Consider the following 14,826-nt stretch of genomic DNA (forward strand, 5'->3'; position numbering starts at 1 on the left):
CTAATGAGCCAGGAGTTAAAATGGATTGCTTAGCAGAGGATTTAAATATTACCAGCCGAGGATTAATGACTTCCCTTCCAATAAGTCATGCCTGAAAATCAGACCTCTCAAAAAAAGTAAGTGGAGAAATTGCATTGATGGTTTAAGAAATGCATCTCAATTTCGTGGATTAATTTTAACCGTACCATTTTATTATTATTTACCCCTCTTGGAGTATTTTTGTATATCTGTGAATTGATACAAACATTTTAACATAATGCCCACAAAACTCTTTTGAAAAAGCCTCACAGGGGGGTGCAGCTTGCTTCTGAAGTTGAACCCTACTTTGCATGGTAATGGAACTGGAAACAATATTTCACTCAGGATTTAGACTGCTGTTGCATGTGCAAATATCACTGCGTCAAACGTCTTGGCAAACGTTTCAGGCTGTGTGGACGGACTCAATTTGGAAAGTGCTGCTCGGTATAAATATGATCCCATTTCCAATTATTTTTGCCCTCGTAAACAGACACCAAACTCTGGCAGACTTAAAGTTTAAAACAAGTAGTTGGGACAGTAGTTTTTTTTCCTCTCTAAAGCCTGAAGGTGTAAAGTATAACACAGACAAAACATGGTCAGAGGCTAAAAGATGCATCCAATAAACTGAAAGAAAATTTGATCATTTACTGACTTGCGGCAGATGACATGGCTTGTCCTCATTAGCGATCAACAAAACAAATTGTAAAGAACTAAACTAAACTAAAAGCCAAGGCCCCAGTCAGGAACCTTCAAGTGATCAGACCAAGTTTTGGTCAAAAGCCACAGTAAGAAGAAGAAAGACCTGGTAGCTCTAGCTCATTAATGGCACGGCCAAGTCTTGTGGAAGCTCCCGGAAACCATCGAGGCACAGAACCTGGAATCAGCCCAAGATATAGTCATCCATAAACATCACAAAACCTGGCCCCTTTAGCTTGACAAAGGAGAAGGGGCTCAGATCAATGCCCAGGGGGACAGACGGTCACTGCTTGGATTTGAAAGTGGACCTTGATCGGCAACAAGTTCTGGCCAGAGATATTGGTAATGTCTCTCGTTACCAGACATCAGCCTGTGGGTCCCTGTCAGCTGGAGCAGGGATCATGAAAGAGCTGCAAAGAACGACTCGAGGCATCTTAAGAAAGTAAGACAAATTCACCGAGCTGGCAGATGAGTGTCGAGAGGCAGGGCGGTCAACTGAATCTGAAACATTATCTTCTATGTGGAGTTTGGCAGAGGAGGGTTCATTGGATTTTCATCCAGCGCCTCCTGAGGAACGTGGGCGTAACCAGGCCAAAGCTGAAGAGGGCAACCGAGGATTTGGCGGAGGGAGGCTAAAACAGTCAGCTGGCTTTTTCTGAGAAGGAAGGCTAGGGCACGGAGAAAGCACAGGTCCGAGGGTTAGCTGCAGGGGGTAGTAGGGAGACATACCAACGGTTGGTGCCGAGATTCTTTGGAGAACCAACAATGAAGGGTGGATCCCAACCATTGACCCTGCAGCTTCCCAATTTGCAGAGGTGCGTCATTTGTAAATGCTCTGTAGGTAGCACTTACTGTACCTGCGCGTACATCATATATAATGGATGGTAGGCCCGGTGTTTAGAGGTTTCGGGTTTGAGACACAATAATAATAATAATAATGCATCAGATTTATGTAGCGCTTTTCTGGACACTCACGCTTCACAGAGGCGGTAAGCTACTTAAGTAAGCCACAGCTGCCCTGGGGCAGGTTGACGGAAGCGTGGCTGCCAGTGTGCGCCTGCGGCCCCTCCGACCACCACCAACCATTCGCTCCATTCGTACACCAGTGTGAGTAGCACTGGAGGCAATGTGTGTGTGAAGAGCCTTGCCCAAGGGCACGACGACACATGACTTGGGGAGAGCGGGGATCGAACAGCCGACCTTTCTGGTTACCGAACGACCGTCTCTACAACCCCGAGCCACAGTTGCCACAAACTCAATGCACATACATGAAGTCCAGAATCTCAAAACTGACAGGCTGATGGTGCTACCAAGCAAAAATAACTACTTATTTTTTAATTGATGGAAAAACTACAGGAAACATTCATGTATTCCGTTTTTGTGACCAATGTATAAAGATATGCCTTCATAACCTAAAGAGAATACTTCACAACAGCAGCTTGACAATGCAAGAAATAAATCATTCTCTTCCATTTGCAAACATGCCTACGTACGATGAGGCCTGGCTGCCTGCCATCTCCCGAGATCCCAGCGCAGCCGCCCCTTTGCTCATTGCGTGAATGAAACAAAGCTTGACGGTCCAAAAAAACAAATGGTTTCTTGGTGCAATTCTTCTAAGTGCCAAGAGAAATCAGCCCCCGCCATTGAATGTGCCTTTCTGGCAAAACAGCGTACTGGGGAATGGCAGGTTGGGCTTTTCCATGATGGATAGCTGATTGTCATTGTATAGTACAAAACGTGACTGCGAGACATAATAAGGTTTTGGAGAGGAGGGTCAGTCGAAAATCTGATTCAGGAAGAGCAGTGTGTTTTTGTCCTGGCCCTAGAGCAGAGGATTAGTTCTACACCCTTGCTAGGGTCTTACTGGACCTAATCAGTCTACCTGGGTTTTGTGAACTTGAAGAAGGCCATCGGTTGTGTCCATCAGGGTGTCCTGTGGGCCCTATAATACGGGATGTTCAGTTCCTGTACGATAGGTGTCTGGGTTTGATCCACAGTGTTCGCACCAAGTCAAAGTTGTTTCCAGTAAGGGTAGGACTCTGCTAAGGCTGTTTTTATGTACATAATTCCTAGGTACAGTCGAGATTTTAAAGAGGTCCATCAAGCTGATACTGTATCTTCGACCCTTGCTGCGACTGTTCACAGCAGAGTCTGAAGTGGTTCGGATGAGAATTAGTACCTCCAGATCTAAGGTCACTGTCCTCAGTAGGATCCTGGTTTAGGTACAGTCGAGATTTTTTAAAAAGGTCCAGTTCCATTGGCTTCATCAAGCTGATACTGTATCTTCGACCCTTGCTGCGACTGTTCACAGCAGAGTCTGAAGTGGTTCGGATGAGAATTAGTACCTCCAGATCTAAGGTCACTGTCCTCAGTAGGATCCTGGTTTAGGTACAGTCGAGATTTTTTAAAGAGGTCCAGTTCCAATGGCTTCATCAAGCTGATACTGTATCTTCGACCCTTGCTGCGACTGTTCACAGCAGAGTCTGAAGTGGTTCGGATGAGAATTAGTACCTCCAGATGTAAGGTCACTGTCCTCAGTAGGATCCTGGTTTAGGTACAGTCGAGATTTTTTAAAGAGGTCCAGTTCGATTGGCTTCATCAAGCTGATACTGTATCTTCGACCCTTGCTGCGACTGTTCACAGCAGAGTCTGAAGTGGTTCGGATGAGAATTAGTACCTCCAGATCTAAGGTCACTGTCCTCAGTAGGATCCTGGTTTAGGTACAGTCGAGATTTCAAAGAGGTCCAGTTCCATTGGCTTCATCAAGCTGATACCGTATCTTCGACCCTTGCTGCGACTGTTCACAGCAGAGTCTGAAGTGGTTCGGATGAGAATTAGTACCTCCAGATCTAAGGTCACTGTCCTCAGTAGGATCCTGGTTTAGGTACAGTCGAGATTTTTTAAAGAGGTCCCGTTCCAATGGCTTCATCAAGCTGATACTGTATCTTCGACCCTTGCTGCGACTGTTCACAGCAGAGTCTGAAGTGGTTCGGATGAGAATTAGTACCTCCAGATCTAAGGTCACTGTCCTCAGTAGGATCCTGGTTTAGGTACAGTCGAGATTTTTTAAAGAGGTCCAGTTCCAATGGCTTCATCAAGCTGATACTGTATCTTCAACCCTTGCTGCGACTGTTCACAGCAGAGTCTGAAGTGGTTCGGATGAGAATTAGTACCTCCAGATGTAAGGTCACTGTCCTCAGTAGGATCCTGGTTTAGGTACAGTCGAGATTTTTTAAAGAGGTCCAGTTCGATTGGCTTCATCAAGCTGATACTGTATCTTCGACCCTTGCTGCGACTGTTCACAGCAGAGTCTGAAGTGGTTCGGATGAGAATTAGTACCTCCAGATCTAAGGTCACTGTCCTCAGTAGGATCCTGGTTTAGGTACAGTCGAGATTTCAAAGAGGTCCAGTTCCATTGGCTTCATCAAGCTGATACCGTATCTTCGACCCTTGCTGCGACTGTTCACAGCAGAGTCTGAAGTGGTTCGGATGAGAATTAGTACCTTGAGATGTAAGGTCACTGTCCTCAGTAGGATCCTGGTTTAGGTACAGTCGAGATTTTTTAAAGAGGTCCAGTTCCATTGGCTTCATCAAGCTGATACTGTATCTTCGACCCTTGCTGCGACTGTTCACAGCAGAGTCTGAAGTGGTTCGGATGAGAATTAGTACCTCCAGGTCTAAGGTCACTGTCCTCAGTAGGATCCTGGTTTAGGTACAGTCGAGATTTTTTAAAGAGGTCCAGTTCCATTGGCTTCATCAAGCTGATACTGTATCTTCGACCCTTGTTGCAACTGTTCACAGCAGAGTCTGAAGTGGTTCGGATGAGAAATTAGTACCTCCAGATCTAAGGTCAGTGTCCTCAGTAGGGTCCTGGTTTAGGTCAAGTGCCATGATTGATGGATCAGTGATCTTACTGGTCCGCCATGTGAAAATAGGAGCTGAGCCAAAAGGCGAAGCCCTCAATTTACTGGTCGATTGATGTTCCCACCCAAGCTTGGTGTTCAAGAGGGGCTAAGAGTTGAGCCGTTGATCCTCCGCATCGAGAGCATCTGGTTTTGATGCCTCCCAGATTCTGTATGTATGTTAAGCAGGTCTCACAAGGAGGCGGCCCCAGGATGTTTCCTGGCTGGTCTGGGTACTCAACGGGATCCCCTCGAAATGGCGGGTAGAGAAAAGTTCCCAGTTATTGGCCTTCAACTACTTATACTCATGATTTCTCTTTCTTGTTTTTGAGCTCAAAATATTTGCTTGCAAACTCCTTCAGTACGGGTGAGACGATGTACACCGCCGCCAGTCACATTTTAGTACTTTTCACCACCTGCATTGTGCGTCAGGAAATAAAATACTCCAGGCTTTTGCAGCCTGTAAAAGAGAAAAGTCGACAGTGGAAATTGGCATTTTGGAGCGAAACATGTGTGTTCATCCTCTCACACCTCAAAAAGGGTTCTGGTGCCTTGACTTGGGCTTGCAGCCAATCAATCTGTCACAACAGCTCAAAGGGCAGACCTCTGCCAGGGCATAAGCCTATTCATCCGCTGTGCGCAAGAATATAGCTGGAAAAAAAAATCCCAAACCACAGGAAATATTGCTGAATTTCTTGTAAATGTCTTTTATAATATGTGCTTGTCTGATATTCATAAGAATCCCCCCGTCCCCTCCAGTCAGTATGAATAGGAATAAGATTCCATGAAGGTAGTAGCCTGTTGCTTATTGACACTGGTGTGTATATTTGCTTTATAAACAAATATTTTAGTTATGTCATTTAGTAACAATTAAGTCTTTTCTATTTCACTCAGCGTTTTTCTCACACTGAGTGATGATTCTGTCACACGTGTCACTTCATGGAATCACTTCACGCGGTAGCTTACCCGTTTGAAAGTAATTAATGTGCTACACAGGGGGGGTCATTGGTGTACATCCAGCACCTCTATAATAGCGCATTCAATTCACCAGGTTGCCATATTGCAATCTTTGAGTAAGATCTATCAGACAGTGTATTAACTAATAACAACTTTGATGTCAATAGTCCCACGTAGGCTCCGCAAGCAGATGGGTCCCACTAATGAACTCCTGTTCATTTTTGCCGTTTAAATTGGAAACATGCAGGACTGTAGGCACCATTTTTTAAGGCCTGGAAGCGCCTGGAAAAACATGTCTCTAAAATGTGACTTTAGAATCATCCCCGAAAACCTGAAGTTTTCTTGGAAGTTCAACTAATATTGTCAACGCCTACTAAATATTTGATATTTTAGCCCATGGAGCAGATAGAAACAAAATTCCCAAAACATTTCAAAGCTTACACCTGTGGCTATTATTATAAACCTTCAATATATATATATAGATATATATATATATTAAAATCAACAAGCTTCGCACAAGTAAAACAAGCAAAACAAACAAAATAATGTGTGAATTATACAGACTTATTTGTTCATATTGGTTGTATATTATTTTATTTTATTTCCTTGTGTGACGTTTGATGATTAAAAAATAGCCTAGTCTTCCTGTTTTTCTTGACCAGTAAACCCTCTGTCTTGAATTTGAAAAAAAACAAAACATATTTTATTTTTCAATAAAGAAAGGTTCTGTGAATGTGTATAAGAAATTGATATATTAATTTTAATATATATATATATATATATATATATATATATATATATATATATATAATATTTTCTATATTTTTCTCTCTCTATATATATATATATATATATATATATATAATATTTTCTATATTTTTCAATATATATATATATATATATATATATATATAATATTTTCTATATTTTTTCAATATATATATATATATATATATATATATATATTTAATATTTTCTATATTTTTCAATATATATATATATATATATATATAATTTCTATATTTTTCATTTCTTCTCTTTAACCTATTTTTTTTGGTCGGGGGTGAATGCACTATACAGTACCTCATATGCATATAATGGATTGGAAATGTATGAAAAGCAGTGTTGATAATGAGTTCTATTCTCTAATGCCACCATGAGTTTATTTATGCTTTGGTTTCACTCAATTAGGTCTAAAATAATTCAGGGCATGGCCTCCCATTGGGCAATCTTATTTTATTTTCCCTGGACCAACATGGTTAGTTTCTGCCATAGTACCCCCCCTCGCATTTGTAATATCATTTGACAGAAGCAGGGCCGGACTTAACTGCCGTCCATGTTGACACGCAATTTAGTTTTTGCTAATTATAGTGCACCGTGGTCATAAATAATTCTCTGCCTCCGCTGCTATCCCTCACCAGCTCCCTTTCATCAAACAAACACGCACACGCACGCACATATGCTAATGCGGAATGGCTTGCTTTGCATCACTCCCTTTCCAGTTAAAGGCCATTCATAAATAGCGAGCCTTCACTCTGTCACGCGGATTCCATGAGACTTCAGTGCCTCGGCATCCCTTAAGCGATGCTTTAATAACAGAAGCACGGGCAAAAAAAAAGATGGAAACATAAAATGCGTCCTGACAGGGGCCGAGGAACGTCATGGAAAGGAGGCTTAAAGTTGCCCGCAAACGACGAAACATTTTCCCATTGTGCAGTTTGAACGCACAAAAGGACCTTCTGAGTATAAATATGACTTATGCATGTGTCGCCATGTCAATTTGGACATTGCAATCAGGCACGCAATCAGTCGGGATATAGAAAATAACACATTAAACCACCCCAAAATGGTCTCACTTTCTTGGTCATTGAATGGCGTGCTCAGCGGGATCTCCAGGAGCTGTTTTAGAGTTTCCAGGTATACTTTTTCTTTTCACCCCATCACATTTGATCTCATTCACGCCCAGCCATTTTTACTGAAGCAACCCCTTTCGCTCCTGGCTGTTTTACTGTTTTTTGACTGATTTTGCAAGGTCCACCGATTGTGTTCTATTGCTATAAAAACATGGAACCTACCGAAAGAAAGATTACAGTCTCTTCTTTTATCAGGAAAAAAGTATATTTCTATCTTGTTTCATTTTATAGAAATTAGCGTTAGAATATAGTTTCATCATTATTCACAAATCTGTTTAAAACACTGGGAAAAGGGGCTTTTTTTGTAACATGGCCCTGGTTGATCTCTTATACTCTGCTGCCACCTGCTGGCCGTTTTTTGTAATAACACCATTGCTTTAAGCGTCCTCTTCAGGTCAGAGACTGCATCAAAGCCTTCAGCATGCTCTAGCATTTAAAACAAACAAAACACATAAAAACGTATAAATACGTTTTTGGGACCATGACAATATTTAAAATAGAATGTTTTTACACGTTTTTGGGAGTAAGTAAGTTTAAATGGTTGTAATCAATTACTTTTAAAAGTTCTAGTACAAGTCTAATCTTTCATCAGGAAAAAAATAATATAACTAAGTTTCATCATTACTTACATTCCTGTTCAAAACACTTTTTTGCAACAAGGCCCTGACTGATCTCTTATACTCTGCTGCCACTTGCTGGCCGTTTTTTTGTTGTTGCAATAACCACCATTGCTTTAAGCCGCCGCTTCATGTCAGATGCTGCATCAAAGCCTTCTTTCTGTATGCTCTTGCATAAAACAAAAAAATGTGTATAAATACGTTTTTGGGAATGAAGGGCAAAGTATTAAAAAATGTGTTTACACGTTTTTGGGTTTGAATGAGATAAATAGAAAAAAATCTACTTTTATAATCGTTACATCTAAGTGATGTTAAAGTGCAATAAGGCGGTTGACATTAGATTTGGAAACATTTAAGCTTTCTTATTTTTGTGTTATACAGTATTTTAACATTCTTAATTGTCATACAACTGGATGGATGAAAAAAACATTATTAATAGTGGGGGGACGCTCGCTACTACTTTTTTTTTTAAAAGACCGATACCAGTACAGGTACTCAACAATTTATTGGTAACTTTTTTTGGTCATTTTTTAAGAAAGACTTTTATATCCCAATATCACATTTTTCAATTCATTTATCAAGTTTTAATTCTTGTAATTTCTATTTCCTGTTAAAAAAAAACAGCCACAAGAGGTTGACCGTCGCAAGTACGATACCTTGTAATAGATCTGGTATCGGCACGGATACCGTCTTGGTACATTATTGTTTGTAAAAAACAATTATGCTAGACATTACACAACTCTGATTGGCTGGATCGGATCAACAGATACTGTATTTTGCATTTTTATGTAAAATCGTGACGGTTGTAATGTCATAATTTGCCGATCAATCAATGAATACATTGATCGGCTCCGCAAAATAAGACAAATCCAATCTCGTTCACTCGAGGGACGTTATCGTTAATAAGACGAGGTTTCTCAGCATAAACAGTCAGATCCACCCAAATTTTTCTTCCAATATATTTAAATAATTTTGCATTTTTATGGATTTTTTTTTTTTTACTCCTTTAGTGCCATTGACGACTATAGACGTCAAAAATCATTTTTAACTAGGCTGGCAGTGCAATGCATTTGGATGACAATTATATGCAGATTTTGGCTATTGGTGGCAAGGCCAGTAAATAATATAGTAATAAACAATTTTTTTAAATAGATTCGATAGATTGGTCTATACAATCTACTGATCGGATTGGTGATCAGTTATCGTTTTTTTATTAGTTTTTTTTTTATACCTCAGTCATTGTGCTGCATTGCATCCGTTTGCTGTGCCACCTTGAGCGAGCAGTAAGCCCAATAATGTCAAAAAAAACAAACATCTCAGTCTACAGCTGTACCGGGCAATAGAAATCAATGCGGCAATGATCAGAGTACATATTTTGCTTCTTCTTCCTCCCGCTTTTCTTTCTAGCCATAAAAGCCGAGCACCCGCCAAGAGAAAACGCTTCCATTTTCCTTCCCTTGCTCTCGGTCCTCCCTCCACATCTCAGCTGCCCCGCTTTTTTCTTCCCTATCTGGCTGAGGCTGTTTGACCCGCGCTAAGGGGATACCGCTGAGCCTTCCTCACATCCAACAATCTTTTTCGACCGCTCCCTATTATGCCGGCGGATGGCGGTACACATCTCCCTCAGGGTCATGCGTTGAAGGCCGAGCTCGCACTTTTCTTGTTTACATAGCGAGATAGCAAGTGATCAAAATCGGAAAACATACACGATCGGAAAATCAATGTACGTACAGCACATGAATGGATATATGTTGAAACTCGGGACGCTAACGAGCAAACCACCAGGCTTCCCGTTCTGTCACTCTTTCTGATGATGCTCGTTGATTGTTGATCGTTTCAGCTACTTCCTGGTCCACTACAAATAGCAGAATTTCTCAGCAAGCCGTAAGCACTTTATTTAGCGTTATTGAGCTGATTCCTGATACATTTTCTTATTGATTCTCTTTTGGTGAGGGAATAAAAAGATATAATTGATATTTGGTATCAATGATGTCAAGGCTCACAAAGGTCATATTATATTTCAATAATGATATACATACCAAGATAGTATTTTTCCTTGAGTTATTGGCAATTTTTTAAAAACTTTTCTCCCGTTTATTTAAACTTTTATAGAAAAACAAAAAAATGGAAAAAAGGTGATGAAAGTGAAAAAAATAGAATTGTACATTTCTGGGTGTACGACCAGTTTTCAAGGAATGTAAACTTGTTCTATACATTGTAGTGCTACTAACAAATATTATTCAATTGATTAATCCAAAAATTTGACACATTTTTATTTCGCATTAAGGTGTTTTACAAAAAAAAAAATCCCTGATAGAAGGTTAGCAACCAATGATTGTTGTCTATTTTGTATTGTTTACCTATAAAAAAAATAAATAAAAAAAGGGGATTGATGCTGTGCTCACCGACTTTTTCAAAATTCATTATTTTACCGGTTTGGGCTTTGCTTCCCAAAGTAAAAACAGATGTTTGCAAATGTCTTATTCTGATTAAACACAAAAGACAACCAGCCTGCTTTCACGAAGGGCAAAAAAATAATAATCAGTGAATAGATAATTACTTCTGAGAGGCTGAAATCAGAGCATTTGGACAATTTTAAGTTGAACAATGGCTCCAAGCGATTACTCAATTATGAACTCATTCACTCCCAGCCATTTTCACTGAAGCAACCTCCTTCGCTCCCGGCTGTTTTACTGGCTTTTGACTGATTTTGCAAGGCCCACAGAATATTGTGTTCTATTGCTATAAAAACATGGAACCTACCGAAAGAAAGATTAGAGTCTCTTCTTTTATCAAGAAAAAAAGTATATTTCTTTCATGTTTAGTTTTGTAGAAATTAGCGCTTTTTAGAATCTAGCTTTAGCTAATGAAGTTTTGTCATTATTCACAAATCTGTTTAAAACACTGGGGAAAAGGGCTTTTTTTGCAACATGGCCCGGGTTGATCTCTTATACTCTGCTGCCACCTGCTGGCCGTTTTTTGTAATAACACCATTGCTTTAAGCGTCCTCTTTAGGTCAGAGACTGCATCTTTTTTTTCTTTTTTTTTTGAGAGCTCAGTATTGTTCATTCGATTTGACATCATCATTGCTCTCCTTTAAAAGAAAAAAAATCTCTCTTTTTTTAAAAAAAATATATATACATATATATATATATATATACATATATACATATATATATATATATATATATATATATATATATATATATATATACACACATATATATATATATATATTTTTTGTATGTGCGTGTGTGTGTGCGTGCGTGCGTGCGAGCGTGTGTGTATTCATCAGTTCACTTAAAGCCCATTAAAAAAAATCCCATACTAATAATATAATATAATAATAAATTGCCAAATGCAGAAACATCAATGTAAGTTATCACGATGTAGTGGCTCTCGCTAACAGACAGAATTAAGTAACCAGAATTAGGTTAAAAAATTCTATATACGTAGACCATGTTTCTATAAATTTTGATATTTGGTTTTTATTTGAGGCAGATATTTTTTCCATTAAAATGTGATTTATGAGGAGGTTAGACCATTGGTCTATATTCAGAGGTCAGAGACTGCATCAAAGCCTTCAGTATGCTCTAGCATAAAAAAAAACATATAAATACGTTTTTGGGACCATGGCAATATTTAAAATAGAATGTTTTATAGTTGTAATCGATTACTTTTAAAAGCTCTAGTACAACGTTGTTTACTTATGTGCAGCTCTAGCAGTGCTGTAAACGAGTATTTGCGGGTGATGTACTTGCGTTGCTGCAGTTACATTAACCGTCATTAATTTTTCATAAAGTGTTAGTGTAGCGTGTGAGGTGCTTGCGTCTATCTAAATTCACTCTTGGAGCGCATTTATGACGCTGGTCATCTGCCGCAGATGTTCTGCTGAATTTTATACGTTCAATAATTACAATCACATTTCTTTGTGTGTTTATTTATATATTTATCTGCTAGGAATTGATTATGGTTAGTGCAGGTTTAAAAAAACAAACAATTAACCAATACATTGATGGTTAATTTCCCTGGAGAAAAAAGATGCCCACTTCATCACAGAAAAATGAGTGTAATATTATAGAGTGGGGTTACAATTAATATGCCACCTTGGAGAAGCAGCATTTAGCCTGTTTCACGGATATGGATTACGCCTGCCAGAGAAAATTTCCCTGCCGGTGGCTGTCTCTGTTGAGCAACGTCTTTGCTTAAAGGCAACGTGCAAGCACTCCCTTGCGTCTCCGCACTGAAGCCTTCTTTAGTGCGACTGTCAAAAAGTCGACGTGGACTTCCGCAGCAGTGCCGCCCTTTGCCAAATTCTCGACTTCCAGATTTAAGACTCGAGCGGATAGCAGAAGTTGTACGGCTCCGGTTAATACATCACGGCCAAAATCTCTCCAGCCTTTTACTTGTGGAGTGTTGATGATCTAAATGATGGCTCCAACCGTATCTTAAATTGGGCCGTTGGAGTATCAGCTCATAAAATGCACGGATGGAACGACAACCCCCCCCTGCAGCAAAGAGCTTCCTGATGTAGTACTACGTGCTATTATTCCATTTAAAACATGCGTCTGCGTCAGCAGAGTAGATTAGAGTAATAAAACTTGGCGCTTGGATGATGTGACATTTCACCCCGGCTGTAAAATCTCTGCAGGGTGCTCGTACCGTCTGTCTTGCCTGCGGTGAATATGTTAATTGTCTGCATAAACAAACAGGACAACATTATCACATGTGCATTTATGTATGCCGATGCTTGTTACTGTTTCGGACTCTAATCATGCATATATTTATATGAGGCAAATGTAATAAAAGTGGAGTACAGTGGAACCTTCATGGCCCAAATTTGATAAATAAAGACGATGAGATCAACAGAGTCTTGCTTTTTACACTAAATATACTTTCATACCAATATGCCATTTTAATGATGTTATATTTTATATATAATATACTGTAGTATACAAAAATATAAAAACCTACATGACGAAAAAAAAACTAACTATACAGAGGTGAGTTTTTAAAGTCTTAAATAATACAGTATACAGATGCTAAATATTAAATAATCATTGAAACTTATTAGGGGTATATATCCACAAAAACAATTTAATACGGGCTGCAAAACGATTCAAGGACAGAGTGGAACGATTCCATTAAATTTGACGGATTACGGTTCAATTCGATAAAGTACGGCTTAGTACGAGATGGTAGGATGCAATGACTTTTGTTAGTACAGTAATCATGCCATTTCCTTTTAAGATATATCTCTACAATAAAAGATGATTACATTTTTATCTCAACATATTTAAAAATGGTTTGATTGGTTCACATCTTTTAAATAAAAAAAAAAAAACGATTTTACGATTCTTACCGTTTTTTGTTACACCCCTACTATAAGGGTGTGTATCCCTCCACAAAAGACGATTTGATACCGTTTTCGATACGTGGGGCGCTAAACATTTCAGGGATGGTTCGATTTTGAAAGTAGAACGATTCAATTTAGCAGGATTATGATTCAATTCTATATGGTACGGCTCAGTTTGAGAGACTATGATGCAATGGCTTTTCTGTTATCATTCACATACAGTTGAATGAACTAGCCAGTGCTGTAAAAGTGTCATTACCTTCGAAGATATATCTCTCCAATAAAAGACGATTCAATACATATTTCGATATATTTCAAAAACGATTTTTCCAGAACAAACCGATTTTAGTTGCACCCTTAACCGCTACTAAGGAGTAAACGAGTAAAGATTTGTGATTGCCTTATATTGACTGACCTATTGATTACAACCCCCAGGTCACTTTTGACAATAGTTTTTTTAATTTCTTTTGATCCTATTTGGTGGTTGGGATTGTGTTCGACCTTAGAGGTTCCACTTGTACTTGGTTAACATTTTGCATGCTTGATGAACCCGTGACAGAGTATTGAAGTATATTCTATACAGCATATACGCATTTGATATATTTTTCTTTCCCAGCATAAAGGCAGCATTTATCTTACTCTGTGTGTGCACGTCTGATATCTCCCGAACCAATAAGCAGGCGTGTCAGCTGGTTGTACAAGCCAAGAAAAACGGGGACAATGAATGACATTGACAGGCGACATGCGTCAGAACGTCTGTTGTAAGGACACCGAACTGATCGTTGATAGCAGATGTGTGTCTAATTGCGGCGGGGTTGGGCGCCCTGAATACGTCTGTCTCTGCCTACCAGCGAAGCGCCCTGTGCAACTCCCAATCACTGCCTCTAATTAGAGGCCTTATCTCTGCCAATCACGGAGCCTTTTGCTCTTTTCCACGGCCCGCTGCACATTTAGCGGGCTAACAGGCATAGCCGAGGAGGGCGTGGTGGTCACAGAGGACGAGAGATAGATAGACGGGGAGGAGAGAATAAAGTGACATGAGATGCAGAGCCTGCTCTCATTAGAATTGAAGCGAAATGGACTCTATTTAGTAGGAGGTGGACACGTTTTCGGGTTACTCCGGATGAACTTGAAATGAGTGGCTCAACCCTTTCTAATTTGAAAATGAGGTATAAAATGGTATGCGGTCAATGAACACAACATGCGAGGCGGGATTTGAGATCTAATGGAAGAGATACCGCATAATTAACAAGAAGAAGCTCCAAGCTCCAAATAGTCCCACAGGGCTCAATCCTCGTCCCACTGGAATACTTTAGTTGGGGTTTTAGTTAGGATAGTATCCATAATGCATAGCTGCCGTCTACCAG

The 14,826-nt window shown here is 39.6% G+C and overlaps 1 protein-coding gene across 1 annotated transcript in view; it reads right to left on the reverse strand.

Annotated features, from left to right (window-relative positions):
* tmem121ab (transmembrane protein 121Ab) overlaps positions 1–14,826 on the reverse strand; it is a 55,820-nt gene that overhangs the window by 14,223 nt on the left and 26,771 nt on the right. The gene's annotated exons all lie outside the window — the stretch shown is intronic.

The sequence above is a fragment of the Vanacampus margaritifer genome, chromosome 19, assembly GCF_051991255.1.
Source record: "Vanacampus margaritifer isolate UIUO_Vmar chromosome 19, RoL_Vmar_1.0, whole genome shotgun sequence".
NCBI lineage: Eukaryota > Metazoa > Chordata > Actinopteri > Syngnathiformes > Syngnathidae > Vanacampus > Vanacampus margaritifer.